Genomic DNA, 15,164 nt, shown 5'->3' on the forward strand with positions numbered 1-15,164 from the left:
CTGCAATGGCCATTCACCGATTTGCTGGGACTCCTGGGCGGGTCTTCTCTAGTCCATCCAATTTTCGGCATGGGATGTCACAGCCTTCTTTGCATACCCTTATTTAACCCACACAAAGATGCCAACGGCAGGCGTGTCATAATTCATTGACGCATTATAAAGGATTAGGAAAAAGATAAAAAGCAGCTTACGGCCATACCTCTCTGGTTCCGCCCGATCTCGTCTGATCTCGGAAGCTAAGCAGAGCAGGGCCTGGTTAGTACCTGGATGGAAGACCGCCTGGGAATCCCAGGTGCCGTAAGCTTTTTCACTTCTCTCTCCGAAAGCCGCCGAGCGCCGCAGATTGTACACCTGTTTTAACGTTGGATATGAAAGGAAATTAGACAATATTATCCAAAATGATTCCGTTTCATGATTGCTAAATTAGTGTTGGTCAACATTTACGATTGGCATACTGTTGTTTGTAATTTAGCCGTTGAAATACAGGTGCTAACCCAACATGTTAGAATTGCCAGTGAAGAAAAGTAAAGTTACCTTCAGGCTTTAGGAACCTCTCTTGCCAATGCTAAGAACTGCTTCAATTTTAGAAAAAGAAACTTCTGATTATCTTTGACACGTTTTAAAGGATTAGGAAAAAGATGAAAAGCAGCTTACGTCCATACCTCTCTGGTTCCGCCCGATCTCGTCTGTTCTCGGAAGCTAAGCAGAGCAGGGCCTGGTTAGTACCTGGATGGAAGACCGCCTGGGAACCCCAGGTGCCGTAAGCTTTTTCACTTCTCTCTCTGAAAGCCGCCCAGCGCCGTAGATTGTACACCTACACAATTGTAAAAAAAATTTCACATTGTAGAAGAGATGCAATAGGAAGAAGATGAAAGGTGGCTTACGTCCGTACCATCGTCAGGCCATTTGAGGTGGCGGGGACTGCAATGGCCATTCACCGATTGGCTGGGACTCCTGGGCGGGTCTTCTCTAGTCCATCCAATTTTCGGCTTGGGATGTCACAGCCTTCTTTGCATACCCTTATTTAACCCACACAAAGATGCCAACGGCTGGCGTGTCATAATTCATTGACGCATTATAAAGGATTAGGAAAAAGATAAAAAGCAGCTTACGGCCATACCTCTCTGGTTCCGCCCGATCTCGTCTGATCTCGGAAGCTAAGCAGAGCAGGGCCTGGTTAGTACCTGGATGGAAGACCGCCTGGGAATCCCAGGTGCCGTAAGCTTTTTCACTTCTCTCTGAAAGCTGCAGAGCGCCGCAGATTGTACACCTACAAATTACAAAAAGTATATCACATTGTTGAAGAGATGCATGTTTAGTGTTGTTTTAACGTTGGATATGAAAGGAAATTAGACAATGTTATCCAAAATGATTCCGTTTCATGATTGCTAAATTGGTGTTGATCAACATTTTACGATTGGCATACTATTGTTTGTAATTTAGCCGTTGAAATACAGGTGCTAACCAAACATGTTAGATTTACCAGTGAAGAAAAGTAAAGTTACCTTCAGGTTTTAGGAACCTCTCTTGCCAATGCTAAGAACTGCTTCAATTTTAGAAAAAGAAACTTCTGATTATCTTTGACACGTTTTAAAGGATTAGGAAAAAGATGAAAAGCAGCTTACGTCCATACCTCTCTGGTTCCGCCCGATCTCGTCTGATCTCGGAAGCTAAGCAGAGCAGCGCCTGGTTAGTACCTGGATGGAAGACCGCCTGGGAATCCCAGGTGCCGTAAGCTTTTTCACTTCTCTCTCTGAAAGCCGCCCAGCGCCGTAGCTTGTACACCTACACAATTGTAAAAAGTTTATCACATTGTAGAAGAGATGCAATAGGAAGAAGATGAAAGGTGGCTTACGTCCATACCATCGTCAGGCCATTTGAGGTGGCGGGGACTGCAATGGCCATTCACCGATTGGCTGGGACTCCTGGGCGGGTCTTCTCTAGTCCATCCAATTTTCGGCATGGGATGTCACAGCCTTCTTTGCATACCCTTATTTAACCCACACAAAGATGCCAACGGCAGGCGTGTCATAATTCATTGACGCATTATAAAGGATTAGGAAAAAGATAAAAAGCAGCTTACGGCCATACCTCTCTGGTTCCGCCCGATCTCGTCTGATCTCGGAAGCTAAGCAGAGCAGGGCCTGGTTAGTACCTGGATGGAAGACCGCCTGGGAATCCCAGGTGCCGTAAGCTTTTTCACTTCTCTCTCCGAAAGCCGCCGAGCGCCGCAGATTGTACACCTGTTTTAACGTTGGATATGAAAGGAAATTAGACAATATTATCCAAAATGATTCCGTTTCATGATTGCTAAATTAGTGTTGGTCAACATTTACGATTGGCATACTGTTGTTTGTAATTTAGCCGTTGAAATACAGGTGCTAACCCAACATGTTAGAATTGCCAGTGAAGAAAAGTAAAGTTACCTTCAGGCTTTAGGAACCTCTCTTGCCAATGCTAAGAACTGCTTCAATTTTAGAAAAAGAAACTTCTGATTATCTTTGACACGTTTTAAAGGATTAGGAAAAAGATGAAAAGCAGCTTACGTCCATACCTCTCTGGTTCCGCCCGATCTCGTCTGATCTCGGAAGCTAAGCAGAGCAGGGCCTGGTTAGTACCTGGATGGAAGACCGCCTGGGAATCCCAGGTGCCGTAAGCTTTTTCACTTCTCTCTCCGAAAGCCGCCCAGCGCCGTAAATTGTACACCTACACAATTGTAAAAAAAATTTCACATTGTAGAAGAGATGCAATAGGAAGAAGATGAAAGGTGGCTTACGTCCGTACCATCGTCAGGCCATTTGAGGTGGCGGGGACTGCAATGGCCATTCACCGATTGGCTGGGACCCCTGGGCGGGTCTTCTCTAGTCCATCCAATTTTCGGCATGGGATGTCACAGCCTTCTTTGCATACCCTTATTTAACCCACACAAAGATGCCAACGGCAGGCGTGTCATAATTCATTGACGCATTATAAAGGATTAGGAAAAAGATAAAAAGCAGCTTACGGCCATACCTCTCTGGTTCCGCCCGATCTCGTCTGATCTCGGAAGCTAAGCAGAGCAGGGCCTGGTTAGTACCTGGATGGAAGACCGCCTGGGAATCCCAGGTGCCGTAAGCTTTTTCACTTCTCTCTCCGAAAGCCGCCGAGCGCCGCAGATTGTACACCTGTTTTAACGTTGGATATGAAAGGAAATTAGACAATATTATCCAAAATGATTCCGTTTCATGATTGCTAAATTAGTGTTGGTCAACATTTACGATTGGCATACTGTTGTTTGTAATTTAGCCGTTGAAATACAGGTGCTAACCCAACATGTTAGAATTGCCAGTGAAGAAAAGTAAAGTTACCTTCAGGCTTTAGGAACCTCTCTTGCCAATGCTAAGAACTGCTTCAATTTTAGAAAAAGAAACTTCTGATTATCTTTGACACGTTTTAAAGGATTAGGAAAAAGATGAAAAGCAGCTTACGTCCATACCTCTCTGGTTCCGCCCGATCTCGTCTGATCTCGGAACCTAAGCAGAGCAGGGCCTGGTTAGTACCTGGATGGAAGACCGCCTGGGAATCCCAGGTGCCGTAAGCTTTTTCACTTCTCTCTCTGAAAGCCGCCCAGCGCCGTAGATTGTACACCTACACAATTGTAAAAAAAATTTCACATTGTAGAAGAGATGCAATAGGAAGAAGATGAAAGGTGGCTTACGTCCATACCATCGTCAGGCCATTTGAGGTGGCGGGGACTGCAATGGCCATTCACCGATTGGCTGGGACTCCTGGGCGGGTCTTCTCTAGTCCATCCAATTTTCGGCATGGGATGTCACAGCCTTCTTTGCATACCCTTATTTAACCCACACAAAGATGCCAACGGCTGGCGTGTCATAATTCATTGACGCATTATAAAGGATTAGGAAAAAGATAAAAAGCAGCTTACGGCCATACCTCTCTGGTTCCGCCCGATCTCGTCTGATCTCGGAAGCTAAGCAGAGCAGGGCCTGGTTAGTACCTGGATGGAAGACCGCCTGGGAATCCCAGGTGCCGTAAGCTTTTTCACTTCTCTCTCCGAAAGCCGCCGAGCGCCGCAGATTGTACACCTGTTTTAACGTTGGATATGAAAGGAAATTAGACAATATTATCCAAAATGATTCCGTTTCATGATTGCTAAATTAGTGTTGGTCAACATTTACGATTGGCATACTGTTGTTTGTAATTTAGCCGTTGAAATACAGGTGCTAACCCAACATGTTAGAATTGCCAGTGAAGAAAAGTAAAGTTACCTTCAGGCTTTAGGAACCTCTCTTGCCAATGCTAAGAACTGCTTCAATTTTAGAAAAAGAAACTTCTGATTATCTTTGACACGTTTTAAAGGATTAGGAAAAAGATGAAAAGCAGCTTACGTCCATACCTCTCTGGTTCCGCCCGATCTCGTCTGTTCTCGGAAGCTAAGCAGAGCAGGGCCTGGTTAGTACCTGGATGGAAGACCGCCTGGGAATCCCAGGTGCCGTAAGCTTTTTCACTTCTCTCTCCGAAAGCCGCCGAGCGCCGCAGATTGTACACCTGTTTTAACGTTGGATATGAAAGGAAATTAGACAATATTATCCAAAATCATTCCGTTTCATGATTGCTAAATTAGTGTTGGTCAACATTTACGATTGGCATACTGTTGTTTGTAATTTAGCCGTTGAAATACAGGTGCTAACCCAACATGTTAGAATTGCCAGTGAAGAAAAGTAAAGTTACCTTCAGGCTTTAGGAACCTCTCTTGCCAATGCTAAGAACTGCTTCAATTTTAGAAAAAGAAACTTCTGATTATCTTTGACACGTTTTAAAGGATTAGGAAAAAGATGAAAAGCAGCTTACGTCCATACCTCTCTGGTTCCGCCCGATCTCGTCTGATCTCGGAAGCTAAGCAGAGCAGGGCCTGGTTAGTACCTGGATGGAAGACCGCCTGGGAATCCTAGGTGCCGTAAGCTTTTTCACTTCTCTCTCCGAAAGCCGCCCAGCGCCGTAAATTGTACACCTACACAATTGTAAAAAAAATTTCACATTGTAGAAGAGATGCAATAGGAAGAAGATGAAAGGTGGCTTACGTCCGTACCATCGTCAGGCCATTTGAGGTGGCGGGGACTGCAATGGCCATTCACCGATTGGCTGGGACCCCTGGGCGGGTCTTCTCTAGTCCATCCAATTTTCGGCATGGGATGTCACAGCCTTCTTTGCATACCCTTATTTAACCCACACAAAGATGCCAACGGCAGGCGTGTCATAATTCATTGACGCATTATAAAGGATTAGGAAAAAGATAAAAAGCAGCTTACGGCCATACCTCTCTGGTTCCGCCCGATCTCGTCTGATCTCGGAAGCTAAGCAGAGCAGGGCCTGGTTAGTACCTGGATGGAAGACCGCCTGGGAATCCCAGGTGCCGTAAGCTTTTTCACTTCTCTCTCCGAAAGCCGCCGAGCGCCGCAGATTGTACACCTGTTTTAACGTTGGATATGAAAGGAAATTAGACAATATTATCCAAAATGATTCCGTTTCATGATTGCTAAATTAGTGTTGGTCAACATTTACGATTGGCATACTGTTGTTTGTAATTTAGCCGTTGAAATACAGGTGCTAACCCAACATGTTAGAATTGCCAGTGAAGAAAAGTAAAGTTACCTTCAGGCTTTAGGAACCTCTCTTGCCAATGCTAAGAACTGCTTCAATTTTAGAAAAAGAAACTTCTGATTATCTTTGACACGTTTTAAAGGATTAGGAAAAAGATGAAAAGCAGCTTACGTCCATACCTCTCTGGTTCCGCCCGATCTCGTCTGATCTCGGAACCTAAGCAGAGCAGGGCCTGGTTAGTACCTGGATGGAAGACCGCCTGGGAATCCCAGGTGCCGTAAGCTTTTTCACTTCTCTCTCTGAAAGCCGCCCAGCGCCGTAGATTGTACACCTACACAATTGTAAAAAAAATTTCACATTGTAGAAGAGATGCAATAGGAAGAAGATGAAAGGTGGCTTACGTCCGTACCATCGTCAGGCCATTTGAGGTGGCGGGGACTGCAATGGCCATTCACCGATTGGCTGGGACTCCTGGGCGGGTCTTCTCTAGTCCATCCAATTTTCGGCATGGGATGTCACAGCCTTCTTTGCATACCCTTATTTAACCCACTCAAAGATGCCAACGGCTGGCGTGTCATAATTCATTGACGCATTATAAAGGATTAGGAAAAAGATAAAAAGCAGCTTACGGCCATACCTCTCTGGTTCCGCCCGATCTCGTCTGATCTCGGAAGCTAAGCAGAGCAGGGCCTGGTTAGTACCTGGATGGAAGACCGCCTGGGAATCCCAGGTGCCGTAAGCTTTTTCACTTCTCTCTCCGAAAGCCGCCGAGCGCCGCAGATTGTACACCTGTTTTAACGTTGGATATGAAAGGAAATTAGACAATATTATCCAAAATGATTCCGTTTCATGATTGCTAAATTAGTGTTGGTCAACATTTACCATTGGCATACTGTTGTTTGTAATTTAGCCGTTGAAATACAGGTGCTAACCCAACATGTTAGAATTGCCAGTGAAGAAAAGTAAAGTTACCTTCAGGCTTTAGGAACCTCTCTTGCCAATGCTAAGAACTGCTTCAATTTTAGAAAAAGAAACTTCTGATTATCTTTGACACGTTTTAAAGGATTAGGAAAAAGATGAAAAGCAGCTTACGGCCATACCTCTCTGGTTCCGCCCGATCTCGTCTGATCTCGGAAGCTAAGCAGAGCAGGGCCTGGTTAGTACCTGGATGGAAGACCGCCTGGGAATCCCAGGTGCCGTAAGCTTTTTAACTTCTCTCTCTGAAAGCCGCCCAGCGCCGTAGATTGTACACCTACACAATTGTAAAAAAAAATTCACATTGTAGAAGAGATGCAATAGGAAGAAGATGAAAGGTGGCTTACGTCCATACCATCGTCAGGCCATTTGAGGTGGCGGGGACTGCAATGGCCATTCACCGATTGGCTGGGACTCCTGGGCGGGTCTTCTCTAGTCCATCCAATTTTCGGCATGGGATGTCACAGCCTTCTTTGCATACCCTTATTTAACCCACACAAAGATGCCAACGGCTGGCGTGTCATAATTCATTGACGCATTATAAAGGATTAGGAAAAAGATAAAAAGCAGCTTACGGCCATACCTCTCTGGTTCCGCCTGATCTCGTCTGATCTCGGAAGCTAAGCAGAGCAGGGCCTGGTTAGTACCTGGATGGAAGACCGCCTGGGAATCCCAGGTGCCGTAAGCTTTTTCACTTCTCTCTCCGAAAGCCGCCCACCGCCGCAGATTGTACACCTTCACAATTGTAAAAAGTATTTCACATTGTAGAAGAGATGCAATAGGAAGAAGATGAAAGGTGGCTTACGTCCATACCATCGTCAGGCCATTTGAGGTGGCGGGGACTGCAATGGCCATCCACCGATTGGCTGGGACTCCTGGGCGGGTCTTCTCTAGTCCATCCAATTTTCGCCATAGGATGTCACAGCCTTCTTTGCATACCCTTATTTAACCCACACAAAGATGCCAACGGCAGGCGTGACATAATTTTTTGACGCATTATAAAGGATTAGGAAAAAGATAAAAAGCAGCTTACGGCCATACCTCTCTGGTTCCGCCCGATCTCGTCTGATCTCGGAAGCTAAGCAGAGCAGGGCCTGGTTAGTACCTGGATGGAAGACCGCCTGGGAATCCCAGGTGCCGTAAGCTTTTTCACTTCTCTCTCTGAAAGCCGCCCAGCGCCGTAGCTTGTACACCTACACAATTGTAAAAAGTTTATCACATTGTAGAAGAGATGCAATAGGAAGAAGATGAAAGGTGGCTTACGTCCATACCATCGTCAGGCCATTTGAGGTGGCGGGGACTGCAATGGCCATTCACCGATTGGCTGGGACTCCTGGGCGGGTCTTCTCTAGTCCATCCAATTTTCGGCATGGGATGTCACAGCCTTCTTTGCATACCCTTATTTAACCCACACAAAGATGCCAACGGCAGGCGTGTCATAATTCATTGACGCATTATAAAGGATTAGGAAAAAGATAAAAAGCAGCTTACGGCCATACCTCTCTGGTTCCGCCCGATCTCGTCTGATCTCGGAAGCTAAGCAGAGCAGGGCCTGGTTAGTACCTGGATGGAAGACCGCCTGGGAATCCCAGGTGCCGTAAGCTTTTTCACTTCTCTCTCCGAAAGCCGCCGAGCGCCGCAGATTGTACACCTGTTTTAACGTTGGATATGAAAGGAAATTAGACAATATTATCCAAAATGATTCCGTTTCATGATTGCTAAATTAGTGTTGGTCAACATTTACCATTGGCATACTGTTGTTTGTAATTTAGCCGTTGAAATACAGGTGCTAACCCAACATGTTAGAATTGCCAGTGAAGAAAAGTAAAGTTACCTTCAGGCTTTAGGAACCTCTCTTGCCAATGCTAAGAACTGCTTCAATTTTAGAAAAAGAAACTTCTGATTATCTTTGACACTTTTTAAAGGATTAGGAAAAAGATGAAAAGCAGCTTACGGCCATACCTCTCTGGTTCCGCCCGATCTCGTCTGATCTCGGAAGCTAAGCAGAGCAGGGCCTGGTTAGTACCTGGATGGAAGACCGCCTGGGAATCCCAGGTGCCGTAAGCTTTTTAACTTCTCTCTCTGAAAGCCGCCCAGCGCCGTAGATTGTACACCTACACAATTGTAAAAAAAAATTCACATTGTAGAAGAGATGCAATAGGAAGAAGATGAAAGGTGGCTTACGTCCATACCATCGTCAGGCCATTTGAGGTGGCGGGGACTGCAATGGCCATTCACCGATTGGCTGGGACTCCTGGGCGGGTCTTCTCTAGTCCATCCAATTTTCGGCATGGGATGTCACAGCCTTCTTTGCATACCCTTATTTAACCCACACAAAGATGCCAACGGCAGGCGTGTCATAATTCATTGACGCATTATAAAGGATTAGGAAAAAGATAAAAAGCAGCTTACGGCCATACCTCTCTGGTTCCGCCCGATCTCGTCTGATCTCGGAAGCTAAGCAGAGCAGGGCCTGGTTAGTACCTGGATGGAAGACCGCCTGGGAATCCCAGGTGCCGTAAGCTTTTTCACTTCTCTCTCCGAAAGCCGCCGAGCGCCGCAGATTGTACACCTGTTTTGACGTTGGATATGAAAGGAAATTAGACAATATTATCCAAAATGATTCCGTTTCATGATTGCTAAATTAGTGTTGGTCAACATTTACGATTGGCATACTGTTGTTTGTAATTTAGCCGTTGAAATACAGGTGCTAACCCAACATGTTAGAATTGCCAGTGAAGAAAAGTAAAGTTACCTTCAGGCTTTAGGAACCTCTCTTGCCAATGCTAAGAACTGCTTCAATTTTAGAAAAAGAAACTTCTGATTATCTTTGACACGTTTTAAAGGATTAGGAAAAAGATGAAAAGCAGCTTACGTCCATACCTCTCTGGTTCCGCCCGATCTCGTCTGATCTCGGAAGCTAAGCAGAGCAGGGCCTGGTTAGTACCTGGATGGAAGACCGCCTGGGAATCCCAGGTGCCGTAAGCTTTTTCACTTCTCTCTCCGAAAGCCGCCCAGCGCCGTAAATTGTACACCTACACAATTGTAAAAAAAATTTCACATTGTAGAAGAGATGCAATAGGAAGAAGATGAAAGGTGGCTTACGTCCGTACCATCGTCAGGCCATTTGAGGTGGCGGGGACTGCAATGGCCATTCACCGATTGGCTGGGACCCCTGGGCGGGTCTTCTCTAGTCCATCCAATTTTCGGCATGGGATGTCACAGCCTTCTTTGCATACCCTTATTTAACCCACACAAAGATGCCAACGGCAGGCGTGTCATAATTCATTGACGCATTATAAAGGATTAGGAAAAAGATAAAAAGCAGCTTACGGCCATACCTCTCTGGTTCCGCCCGATCTCGTCTGATCTCGGAAGCTAAGCAGAGCAGGGCCTGGTTAGTACCTGGATGGAAGACCGCCTGGGAATCCCAGGTGCCGTAAGCTTTTTCACTTCTCTCTCCGAAAGCCGCCGAGCGCCGCAGATTGTACACCTGTTTTAACGTTGGATATGAAAGGAAATTAGACAATATTATCCAAAATGATTCCGTTTCATGATTGCTAAATTAGTGTTGGTCAACATTTACGATTGGCATACTGTTGTTTGTAATTTAGCCGTTGAAATACAGGTGCTAACCCAACATGTTAGAATTGCCAGTGAAGAAAAGTAAAGTTACCTTCAGGCTTTAGGAACCTCTCTTGCCAATGCTAAGAACTGCTTCAATTTTAGAAAAAGAAACTTCTGATTATCTTTGACACGTTTTAAAGGATTAGGAAAAAGATGAAAAGCAGCTTACGTCCATACCTCTCTGGTTCCGCCCGATCTCGTCTGATCTCGGAACCTAAGCAGAGCAGGGCCTGGTTAGTACCTGGATGGAAGACCGCCTGGGAATCCCAGGTGCCGTAAGCTTTTTCACTTCTCTCTCTGAAAGCCGCCCAGCGCCGTAGATTGTACACCTACACAATTGTAAAAAAAATTTCACATTGTAGAAGAGATGCAATAGGAAGAAGATGAAAGGTGGCTTACGTCCATACCATCGTCAGGCCATTTGAGGTGGCGGGGACTGCAATGGCCATTCACCGATTGGCTGGGACTCCTGGGCGGGTCTTCTCTAGTCCATCCAATTTTCGGCATGGGATGTCACAGCCTTCTTTGCATACCCTTATTTAACCCACACAAAGATGCCAACGGCTGGCGTGTCATAATTCATTGACGCATTATAAAGGATTAGGAAAAAGATAAAAAGCAGCTTACGGCCATACCTCTCTGGTTCCGCCCGATCTCGTCTGATCTCGGAAGCTAAGCAGAGCAGGGCCTGGTTAGTACCTGGATGGAAGACCGCCTGGGAATCCCAGGTGCCGTAAGCTTTTTCACTTCTCTCTCCGAAAGCCGCCGAGCGCCGCAGATTGTACACCTGTTTTAACGTTGGATATGAAAGGAAATTAGACAATATTATCCAAAATGATTCCGTTTCATGATTGCTAAATTAGTGTTGGTCAACATTTACGATTGGCATACTGTTGTTTGTAATTTAGCCGTTGAAATACAGGTGCTAACCCAACATGTTAGAATTGCCAGTGAAGAAAAGTAAAGTTACCTTCAGGCTTTAGGAACCTCTCTTGCCAATGCTAAGAACTGCTTCAATTTTAGAAAAAGAAACTTCTGATTATCTTTGACACGTTTTAAAGGATTAGGAAAAAGATGAAAAGCAGCTTACGTCCATACCTCTCTGGTTCCGCCCGATCTCGTCTGTTCTCGGAAGCTAAGCAGAGCAGGGCCTGGTTAGTACCTGGATGGAAGACCGCCTGGGAATCCCAGGTGCCGTAAGCTTTTTCACTTCTCTCTCCGAAAGCCGCCGAGCGCCGCAGATTGTACACCTGTTTTAACGTTGGATATGAAAGGAAATTAGACAATATTATCCAAAATCATTCCGTTTCATGATTGCTAAATTAGTGTTGGTCAACATTTACGATTGGCATACTGTTGTTTGTAATTTAGCCGTTGAAATACAGGTGCTAACCCAACATGTTAGAATTGCCAGTGAAGAAAAGTAAAGTTACCTTCAGGCTTTAGGAACCTCTCTTGCCAATGCTAAGAACTGCTTCAATTTTAGAAAAAGAAACTTCTGATTATCTTTGACACGTTTTAAAGGATTAGGAAAAAGATGAAAAGCAGCTTACGTCCATACCTCTCTGGTTCCGCCCGATCTCGTCTGATCTCGGAAGCTAAGCAGAGCAGGGCCTGGTTAGTACCTGGATGGAAGACCGCCTGGGAATCCCAGGTGCCGTAAGCTTTTTCACTTCTCTCTCCGAAAGCCGCCCAGCGCCGTAAATTGTACACCTACACAATTGTAAAAAAAATTTCACATTGTAGAAGAGATGCAATAGGAAGAAGATGAAAGGTGGCTTACGTCCGTACCATCGTCAGGCCATTTGAGGTGGCGGGGACTGCAATGGCCATTCACCGATTGGCTGGGACCCCTGGGCGGGTCTTCTCTAGTCCATCCAATTTTCGGCATGGGATGTCACAGCCTTCTTTGCATACCCTTATTTAACCCACACAAAGATGCCAACGGCAGGCGTGTCATAATTCATTGACGCATTATAAAGGATTAGGAAAAAGATAAAAAGCAGCTTACGGCCATACCTCTCTGGTTCCGCCCGATCTCGTCTGATCTCGGAAGCTAAGCAGAGCAGGGCCTGGTTAGTACCTGGATGGAAGACCGCCTGGGAATCCCAGGTGCCGTAAGCTTTTTCACTTCTCTCTCCGAAAGCCGCCGAGCGCCGCAGATTGTACACCTGTTTTAACGTTGGATATGAAAGGAAATTAGACAATATTATCCAAAATGATTCCGTTTCATGATTGCTAAATTAGTGTTGGTCAACATTTACGATTGGCATACTGTTGTTTGTAATTTAGCCGTTGAAATACAGGTGCTAACCCAACATGTTAGAATTGCCAGTGAAGAAAAGTAAAGTTACCTTCAGGCTTTAGGAACCTCTCTTGCCAATGCTAAGAACTGCTTCAATTTTAGAAAAAGAAACTTCTGATTATCTTTGACACGTTTTAAAGGATTAGGAAAAAGATGAAAAGCAGCTTACGTCCATACCTCTCTGGTTCCGCCCGATCTCGTCTGATCTCGGAACCTAAGCAGAGCAGGGCCTGGTTAGTACCTGGATGGAAGACCGCCTGGGAATCCCAGGTGCCGTAAGCTTTTTCACTTCTCTCTCTGAAAGCCGCCCAGCGCCGTAGATTGTACACCTACACAATTGTAAAAAAAAATTCACATTGTAGAAGAGATGCAATAGGAAGAAGATGAAAGGTGGCTTACGTCCGTACCATCGTCAGGCCATTTGAGGTGGCGGGGACTGCAATGGCCATTCACCGATTGGCTGGGACTCCTGGGCGGGTCTTCTCTAGTCCATCCAATTTTCGGCATGGGATGTCACAGCCTTCTTTGCATACCCTTATTTAACCCACTCAAAGATGCCAACGGCTGGCGTGTCATAATTCATTGACGCATTATAAAGGATTAGGAAAAAGATAAAAAGCAGCTTACGGCCATACCTCTCTGGTTCCGCCCGATCTCGTCTGATCTCGGAAGCTAAGCAGAGCAGGGCCTGGTTAGTACCTGGATGGAAGACCGCCTGGGAATCCCAGGTGCCGTAAGCTTTTTCACTTCTCTCTCCGAAAGCCGCCGAGCGCCGCAGATTGTACACCTGTTTTAACGTTGGATATGAAAGGAAATTAGACAATATTATCCAAAATGATTCCGTTTCATGATTGCTAAATTAGTGTTGGTCAACATTTACCATTGGCATACTGTTGTTTGTAATTTAGCCGTTGAAATACAGGTGCTAACCCAACATGTTAGAATTGCCAGTGAAGAAAAGTAAAGTTACCTTCAGGCTTTAGGAACCTCTCTTGCCAATGCTAAGAACTGCTTCAATTTTAGAAAAAGAAACTTCTGATTATCTTTGACACGTTTTAAAGGATTAGGAAAAAGATGAAAAGCAGCTTACGGCCATACCTCTCTGGTTCCGCCCGATCTCGTCTGATCTCGGAAGCTAAGCAGAGCAGGGCCTGGTTAGTACCTGGATGGAAGACCGCCTGGGAATCCCAGGTGCCGTAAGCTTTTTAACTTCTCTCTCTGAAAGCCGCCCAGCGCCGTAGATTGTACACCTACACAATTGTAAAAAAAAATTCACATTGTAGAAGAGATGCAATAGGAAGAAGATGAAAGGTGGCTTACGTCCATACCATCGTCAGGCCATTTGAGGTGGCGGGGACTGCAATGGCCATTCACCGATTGGCTGGGACTCCTGGGCGGGTCTTCTCTAGTCCATCCAATTTTCGGCATGGGATGTCACAGCCTTCTTTGCATACCCTTATTTAACCCACACAAAGATGCCAACGGCTGGCGTGTCATAATTCATTGACGCATTATAAAGGATTAGGAAAAAGATAAAAAGCAGCTTACGGCCATACCTCTCTGGTTCCGCCTGATCTCGTCTGATCTCGGAAGCTAAGCAGAGCAGGGCCTGGTTAGTACCTGGATGGAAGACCGCCTGGGAATCCCAGGTGCCGTAAGCTTTTTCACTTCTCTCTCCGAAAGCCGCCCACCGCCGCAGATTGTACACCTTCACAATTGTAAAAAGTATTTCACATTGTAGAAGAGATGCAATAGGAAGAAGATGAAAGGTGGCTTACGTCCATACCATCGTCAGGCCATTTGAGGTGGCGGGGACTGCAATGGCCATCCACCGATTGGCTGGGACTCCTGGGCGGGTCTTCTCTAGTCCATCCAATTTTCGCCATAGGATGTCACAGCCTTCTTTGCATACCCTTATTTAACCCACACAAAGATGCCAACGGCAGGCGTGACATAATTTTTTGACGCATTATAAAGGATTAGGAAAAAGATAAAAAGCAGCTTACGGCCATACCTCTCTGGTTCCGCCCGATCTCGTCTGATCTCGGAAGCTAAGCAGAGCAGGGCCTGGTTAGTACCTGGATGGAAGACCGCCTGGGAATCCCAGGTGCCGTAAGCTTTTTCACTTCTCTCTCTGAAAGCCGCCCAGCGCCGTAGCTTGTACACCTACACAATTGTAAAAAGTTTATCACATTGTAGAAGAGATGCAATAGGAAGAAGATGAAAGGTGGCTTACGTCCATACCATCGTCAGGCCATTTGAGGTGGCGGGGACTGCAATGGCCATTCACCGATTGGCTGGGACTCCTGGGCGGGTCTTCTCTAGTCCATCCAATTTTCGGCATGGGATGTCACAGCCTTCTTTGCATACCCTTATTTAACCCACACAAAGATGCCAACGGCAGGCGTGTCATAATTCATTGACGCATTATAAAGGATTAGGAAAAAGATAAAAAGCAGCTTACGGCCATACCTCTCTGGTTCCGCCCGATCTCGTCTGATCTCGGAAGCTAAGCAGAGCAGGGCCTGGTTAGTACCTGGATGGAAGACCGCCTGGGAATCCCAGGTGCCGTAAGCTTTTTCACTTCTCTCTCCGAAAGCCGCCGAGCGCCGCAGATTGTACACCTGTTTTAACGTTGGATATGAAAGGAAATTAG

At 45.8% G+C, this 15,164-nt stretch overlaps 33 non-coding genes across 33 annotated transcripts; all 33 read left to right on the forward strand.

The window, feature by feature from the left end:
* The first annotated feature begins 185 nt into the window (after positions 1–185).
* Positions 186–304, forward strand: LOC134120926 (5S ribosomal RNA). The gene has a single exon (XR_009952468.1). It is a non-coding gene; the product is annotated as a 5S ribosomal RNA (ribosomal RNA).
* A 344-nt stretch (positions 305–648) lies between these two features.
* Positions 649–767, forward strand: LOC134122332 (5S ribosomal RNA). The gene has a single exon (XR_009953872.1). It is a non-coding gene; the product is annotated as a 5S ribosomal RNA (ribosomal RNA).
* A 339-nt stretch (positions 768–1,106) lies between these two features.
* On the forward strand, positions 1,107–1,225 carry LOC134120927 (5S ribosomal RNA). The gene has a single exon (XR_009952469.1). It is a non-coding gene; the product is annotated as a 5S ribosomal RNA (ribosomal RNA).
* Positions 1,226–1,619: 394 nt separating this feature from the next.
* On the forward strand, positions 1,620–1,738 carry LOC134122412 (5S ribosomal RNA). Its single transcript, XR_009953952.1, has one exon. It is a non-coding gene; the product is annotated as a 5S ribosomal RNA (ribosomal RNA).
* A 339-nt stretch (positions 1,739–2,077) lies between these two features.
* LOC134120928 (5S ribosomal RNA) lies at positions 2,078–2,196 on the forward strand. The gene has a single exon (XR_009952470.1). It is a non-coding gene; the product is annotated as a 5S ribosomal RNA (ribosomal RNA).
* A 344-nt stretch (positions 2,197–2,540) lies between these two features.
* LOC134121715 (5S ribosomal RNA) lies at positions 2,541–2,659 on the forward strand. The gene has a single exon (XR_009953256.1). It is a non-coding gene; the product is annotated as a 5S ribosomal RNA (ribosomal RNA).
* A 339-nt stretch (positions 2,660–2,998) lies between these two features.
* On the forward strand, positions 2,999–3,117 carry LOC134120929 (5S ribosomal RNA). The gene has a single exon (XR_009952471.1). It is a non-coding gene; the product is annotated as a 5S ribosomal RNA (ribosomal RNA).
* Positions 3,118–3,461: 344 nt separating this feature from the next.
* Positions 3,462–3,580, forward strand: LOC134122368 (5S ribosomal RNA). The gene has a single exon (XR_009953908.1). It is a non-coding gene; the product is annotated as a 5S ribosomal RNA (ribosomal RNA).
* Positions 3,581–3,919: 339 nt separating this feature from the next.
* LOC134120930 (5S ribosomal RNA) lies at positions 3,920–4,038 on the forward strand. Its single transcript, XR_009952472.1, has one exon. It is a non-coding gene; the product is annotated as a 5S ribosomal RNA (ribosomal RNA).
* A 344-nt stretch (positions 4,039–4,382) lies between these two features.
* On the forward strand, positions 4,383–4,501 carry LOC134122200 (5S ribosomal RNA). Its single transcript, XR_009953741.1, has one exon. It is a non-coding gene; the product is annotated as a 5S ribosomal RNA (ribosomal RNA).
* A 344-nt stretch (positions 4,502–4,845) lies between these two features.
* Positions 4,846–4,964, forward strand: LOC134122081 (5S ribosomal RNA). The gene has a single exon (XR_009953622.1). It is a non-coding gene; the product is annotated as a 5S ribosomal RNA (ribosomal RNA).
* Positions 4,965–5,303: 339 nt separating this feature from the next.
* On the forward strand, positions 5,304–5,422 carry LOC134120932 (5S ribosomal RNA). The gene has a single exon (XR_009952475.1). It is a non-coding gene; the product is annotated as a 5S ribosomal RNA (ribosomal RNA).
* A 344-nt stretch (positions 5,423–5,766) lies between these two features.
* Positions 5,767–5,885, forward strand: LOC134122370 (5S ribosomal RNA). The gene has a single exon (XR_009953910.1). It is a non-coding gene; the product is annotated as a 5S ribosomal RNA (ribosomal RNA).
* A 339-nt stretch (positions 5,886–6,224) lies between these two features.
* On the forward strand, positions 6,225–6,343 carry LOC134120933 (5S ribosomal RNA). The gene has a single exon (XR_009952476.1). It is a non-coding gene; the product is annotated as a 5S ribosomal RNA (ribosomal RNA).
* A 344-nt stretch (positions 6,344–6,687) lies between these two features.
* Positions 6,688–6,806, forward strand: LOC134120934 (5S ribosomal RNA). The gene has a single exon (XR_009952477.1). It is a non-coding gene; the product is annotated as a 5S ribosomal RNA (ribosomal RNA).
* A 339-nt stretch (positions 6,807–7,145) lies between these two features.
* Positions 7,146–7,264, forward strand: LOC134121520 (5S ribosomal RNA). The gene has a single exon (XR_009953061.1). It is a non-coding gene; the product is annotated as a 5S ribosomal RNA (ribosomal RNA).
* A 339-nt stretch (positions 7,265–7,603) lies between these two features.
* Positions 7,604–7,722, forward strand: LOC134120935 (5S ribosomal RNA). Its single transcript, XR_009952478.1, has one exon. It is a non-coding gene; the product is annotated as a 5S ribosomal RNA (ribosomal RNA).
* A 339-nt stretch (positions 7,723–8,061) lies between these two features.
* Positions 8,062–8,180, forward strand: LOC134120937 (5S ribosomal RNA). The gene has a single exon (XR_009952479.1). It is a non-coding gene; the product is annotated as a 5S ribosomal RNA (ribosomal RNA).
* Positions 8,181–8,524: 344 nt separating this feature from the next.
* Positions 8,525–8,643, forward strand: LOC134120938 (5S ribosomal RNA). The gene has a single exon (XR_009952480.1). It is a non-coding gene; the product is annotated as a 5S ribosomal RNA (ribosomal RNA).
* Positions 8,644–8,982: 339 nt separating this feature from the next.
* LOC134120939 (5S ribosomal RNA) lies at positions 8,983–9,101 on the forward strand. The gene has a single exon (XR_009952481.1). It is a non-coding gene; the product is annotated as a 5S ribosomal RNA (ribosomal RNA).
* A 344-nt stretch (positions 9,102–9,445) lies between these two features.
* LOC134121716 (5S ribosomal RNA) lies at positions 9,446–9,564 on the forward strand. Its single transcript, XR_009953257.1, has one exon. It is a non-coding gene; the product is annotated as a 5S ribosomal RNA (ribosomal RNA).
* A 339-nt stretch (positions 9,565–9,903) lies between these two features.
* On the forward strand, positions 9,904–10,022 carry LOC134120940 (5S ribosomal RNA). Its single transcript, XR_009952482.1, has one exon. It is a non-coding gene; the product is annotated as a 5S ribosomal RNA (ribosomal RNA).
* A 344-nt stretch (positions 10,023–10,366) lies between these two features.
* LOC134122371 (5S ribosomal RNA) lies at positions 10,367–10,485 on the forward strand. The gene has a single exon (XR_009953911.1). It is a non-coding gene; the product is annotated as a 5S ribosomal RNA (ribosomal RNA).
* A 339-nt stretch (positions 10,486–10,824) lies between these two features.
* LOC134120941 (5S ribosomal RNA) lies at positions 10,825–10,943 on the forward strand. The gene has a single exon (XR_009952483.1). It is a non-coding gene; the product is annotated as a 5S ribosomal RNA (ribosomal RNA).
* A 344-nt stretch (positions 10,944–11,287) lies between these two features.
* On the forward strand, positions 11,288–11,406 carry LOC134122201 (5S ribosomal RNA). The gene has a single exon (XR_009953742.1). It is a non-coding gene; the product is annotated as a 5S ribosomal RNA (ribosomal RNA).
* Positions 11,407–11,750: 344 nt separating this feature from the next.
* Positions 11,751–11,869, forward strand: LOC134121717 (5S ribosomal RNA). Its single transcript, XR_009953258.1, has one exon. It is a non-coding gene; the product is annotated as a 5S ribosomal RNA (ribosomal RNA).
* A 339-nt stretch (positions 11,870–12,208) lies between these two features.
* Positions 12,209–12,327, forward strand: LOC134120942 (5S ribosomal RNA). Its single transcript, XR_009952485.1, has one exon. It is a non-coding gene; the product is annotated as a 5S ribosomal RNA (ribosomal RNA).
* A 344-nt stretch (positions 12,328–12,671) lies between these two features.
* On the forward strand, positions 12,672–12,790 carry LOC134122372 (5S ribosomal RNA). The gene has a single exon (XR_009953912.1). It is a non-coding gene; the product is annotated as a 5S ribosomal RNA (ribosomal RNA).
* Positions 12,791–13,129: 339 nt separating this feature from the next.
* On the forward strand, positions 13,130–13,248 carry LOC134120944 (5S ribosomal RNA). The gene has a single exon (XR_009952487.1). It is a non-coding gene; the product is annotated as a 5S ribosomal RNA (ribosomal RNA).
* A 344-nt stretch (positions 13,249–13,592) lies between these two features.
* On the forward strand, positions 13,593–13,711 carry LOC134120945 (5S ribosomal RNA). The gene has a single exon (XR_009952488.1). It is a non-coding gene; the product is annotated as a 5S ribosomal RNA (ribosomal RNA).
* Positions 13,712–14,050: 339 nt separating this feature from the next.
* Positions 14,051–14,169, forward strand: LOC134121521 (5S ribosomal RNA). The gene has a single exon (XR_009953062.1). It is a non-coding gene; the product is annotated as a 5S ribosomal RNA (ribosomal RNA).
* A 339-nt stretch (positions 14,170–14,508) lies between these two features.
* LOC134120946 (5S ribosomal RNA) lies at positions 14,509–14,627 on the forward strand. Its single transcript, XR_009952489.1, has one exon. It is a non-coding gene; the product is annotated as a 5S ribosomal RNA (ribosomal RNA).
* Positions 14,628–14,966: 339 nt separating this feature from the next.
* Positions 14,967–15,085, forward strand: LOC134120947 (5S ribosomal RNA). The gene has a single exon (XR_009952490.1). It is a non-coding gene; the product is annotated as a 5S ribosomal RNA (ribosomal RNA).
* Positions 15,086–15,164: the final 79 nt, after the last annotated feature.

Source organism: Pungitius pungitius, unplaced genomic scaffold (assembly GCF_949316345.1).
Source record: "Pungitius pungitius unplaced genomic scaffold, fPunPun2.1 scaffold_28, whole genome shotgun sequence".
In the NCBI taxonomy this organism is placed as follows: domain Eukaryota; kingdom Metazoa; phylum Chordata; class Actinopteri; order Perciformes; family Gasterosteidae; genus Pungitius; species Pungitius pungitius.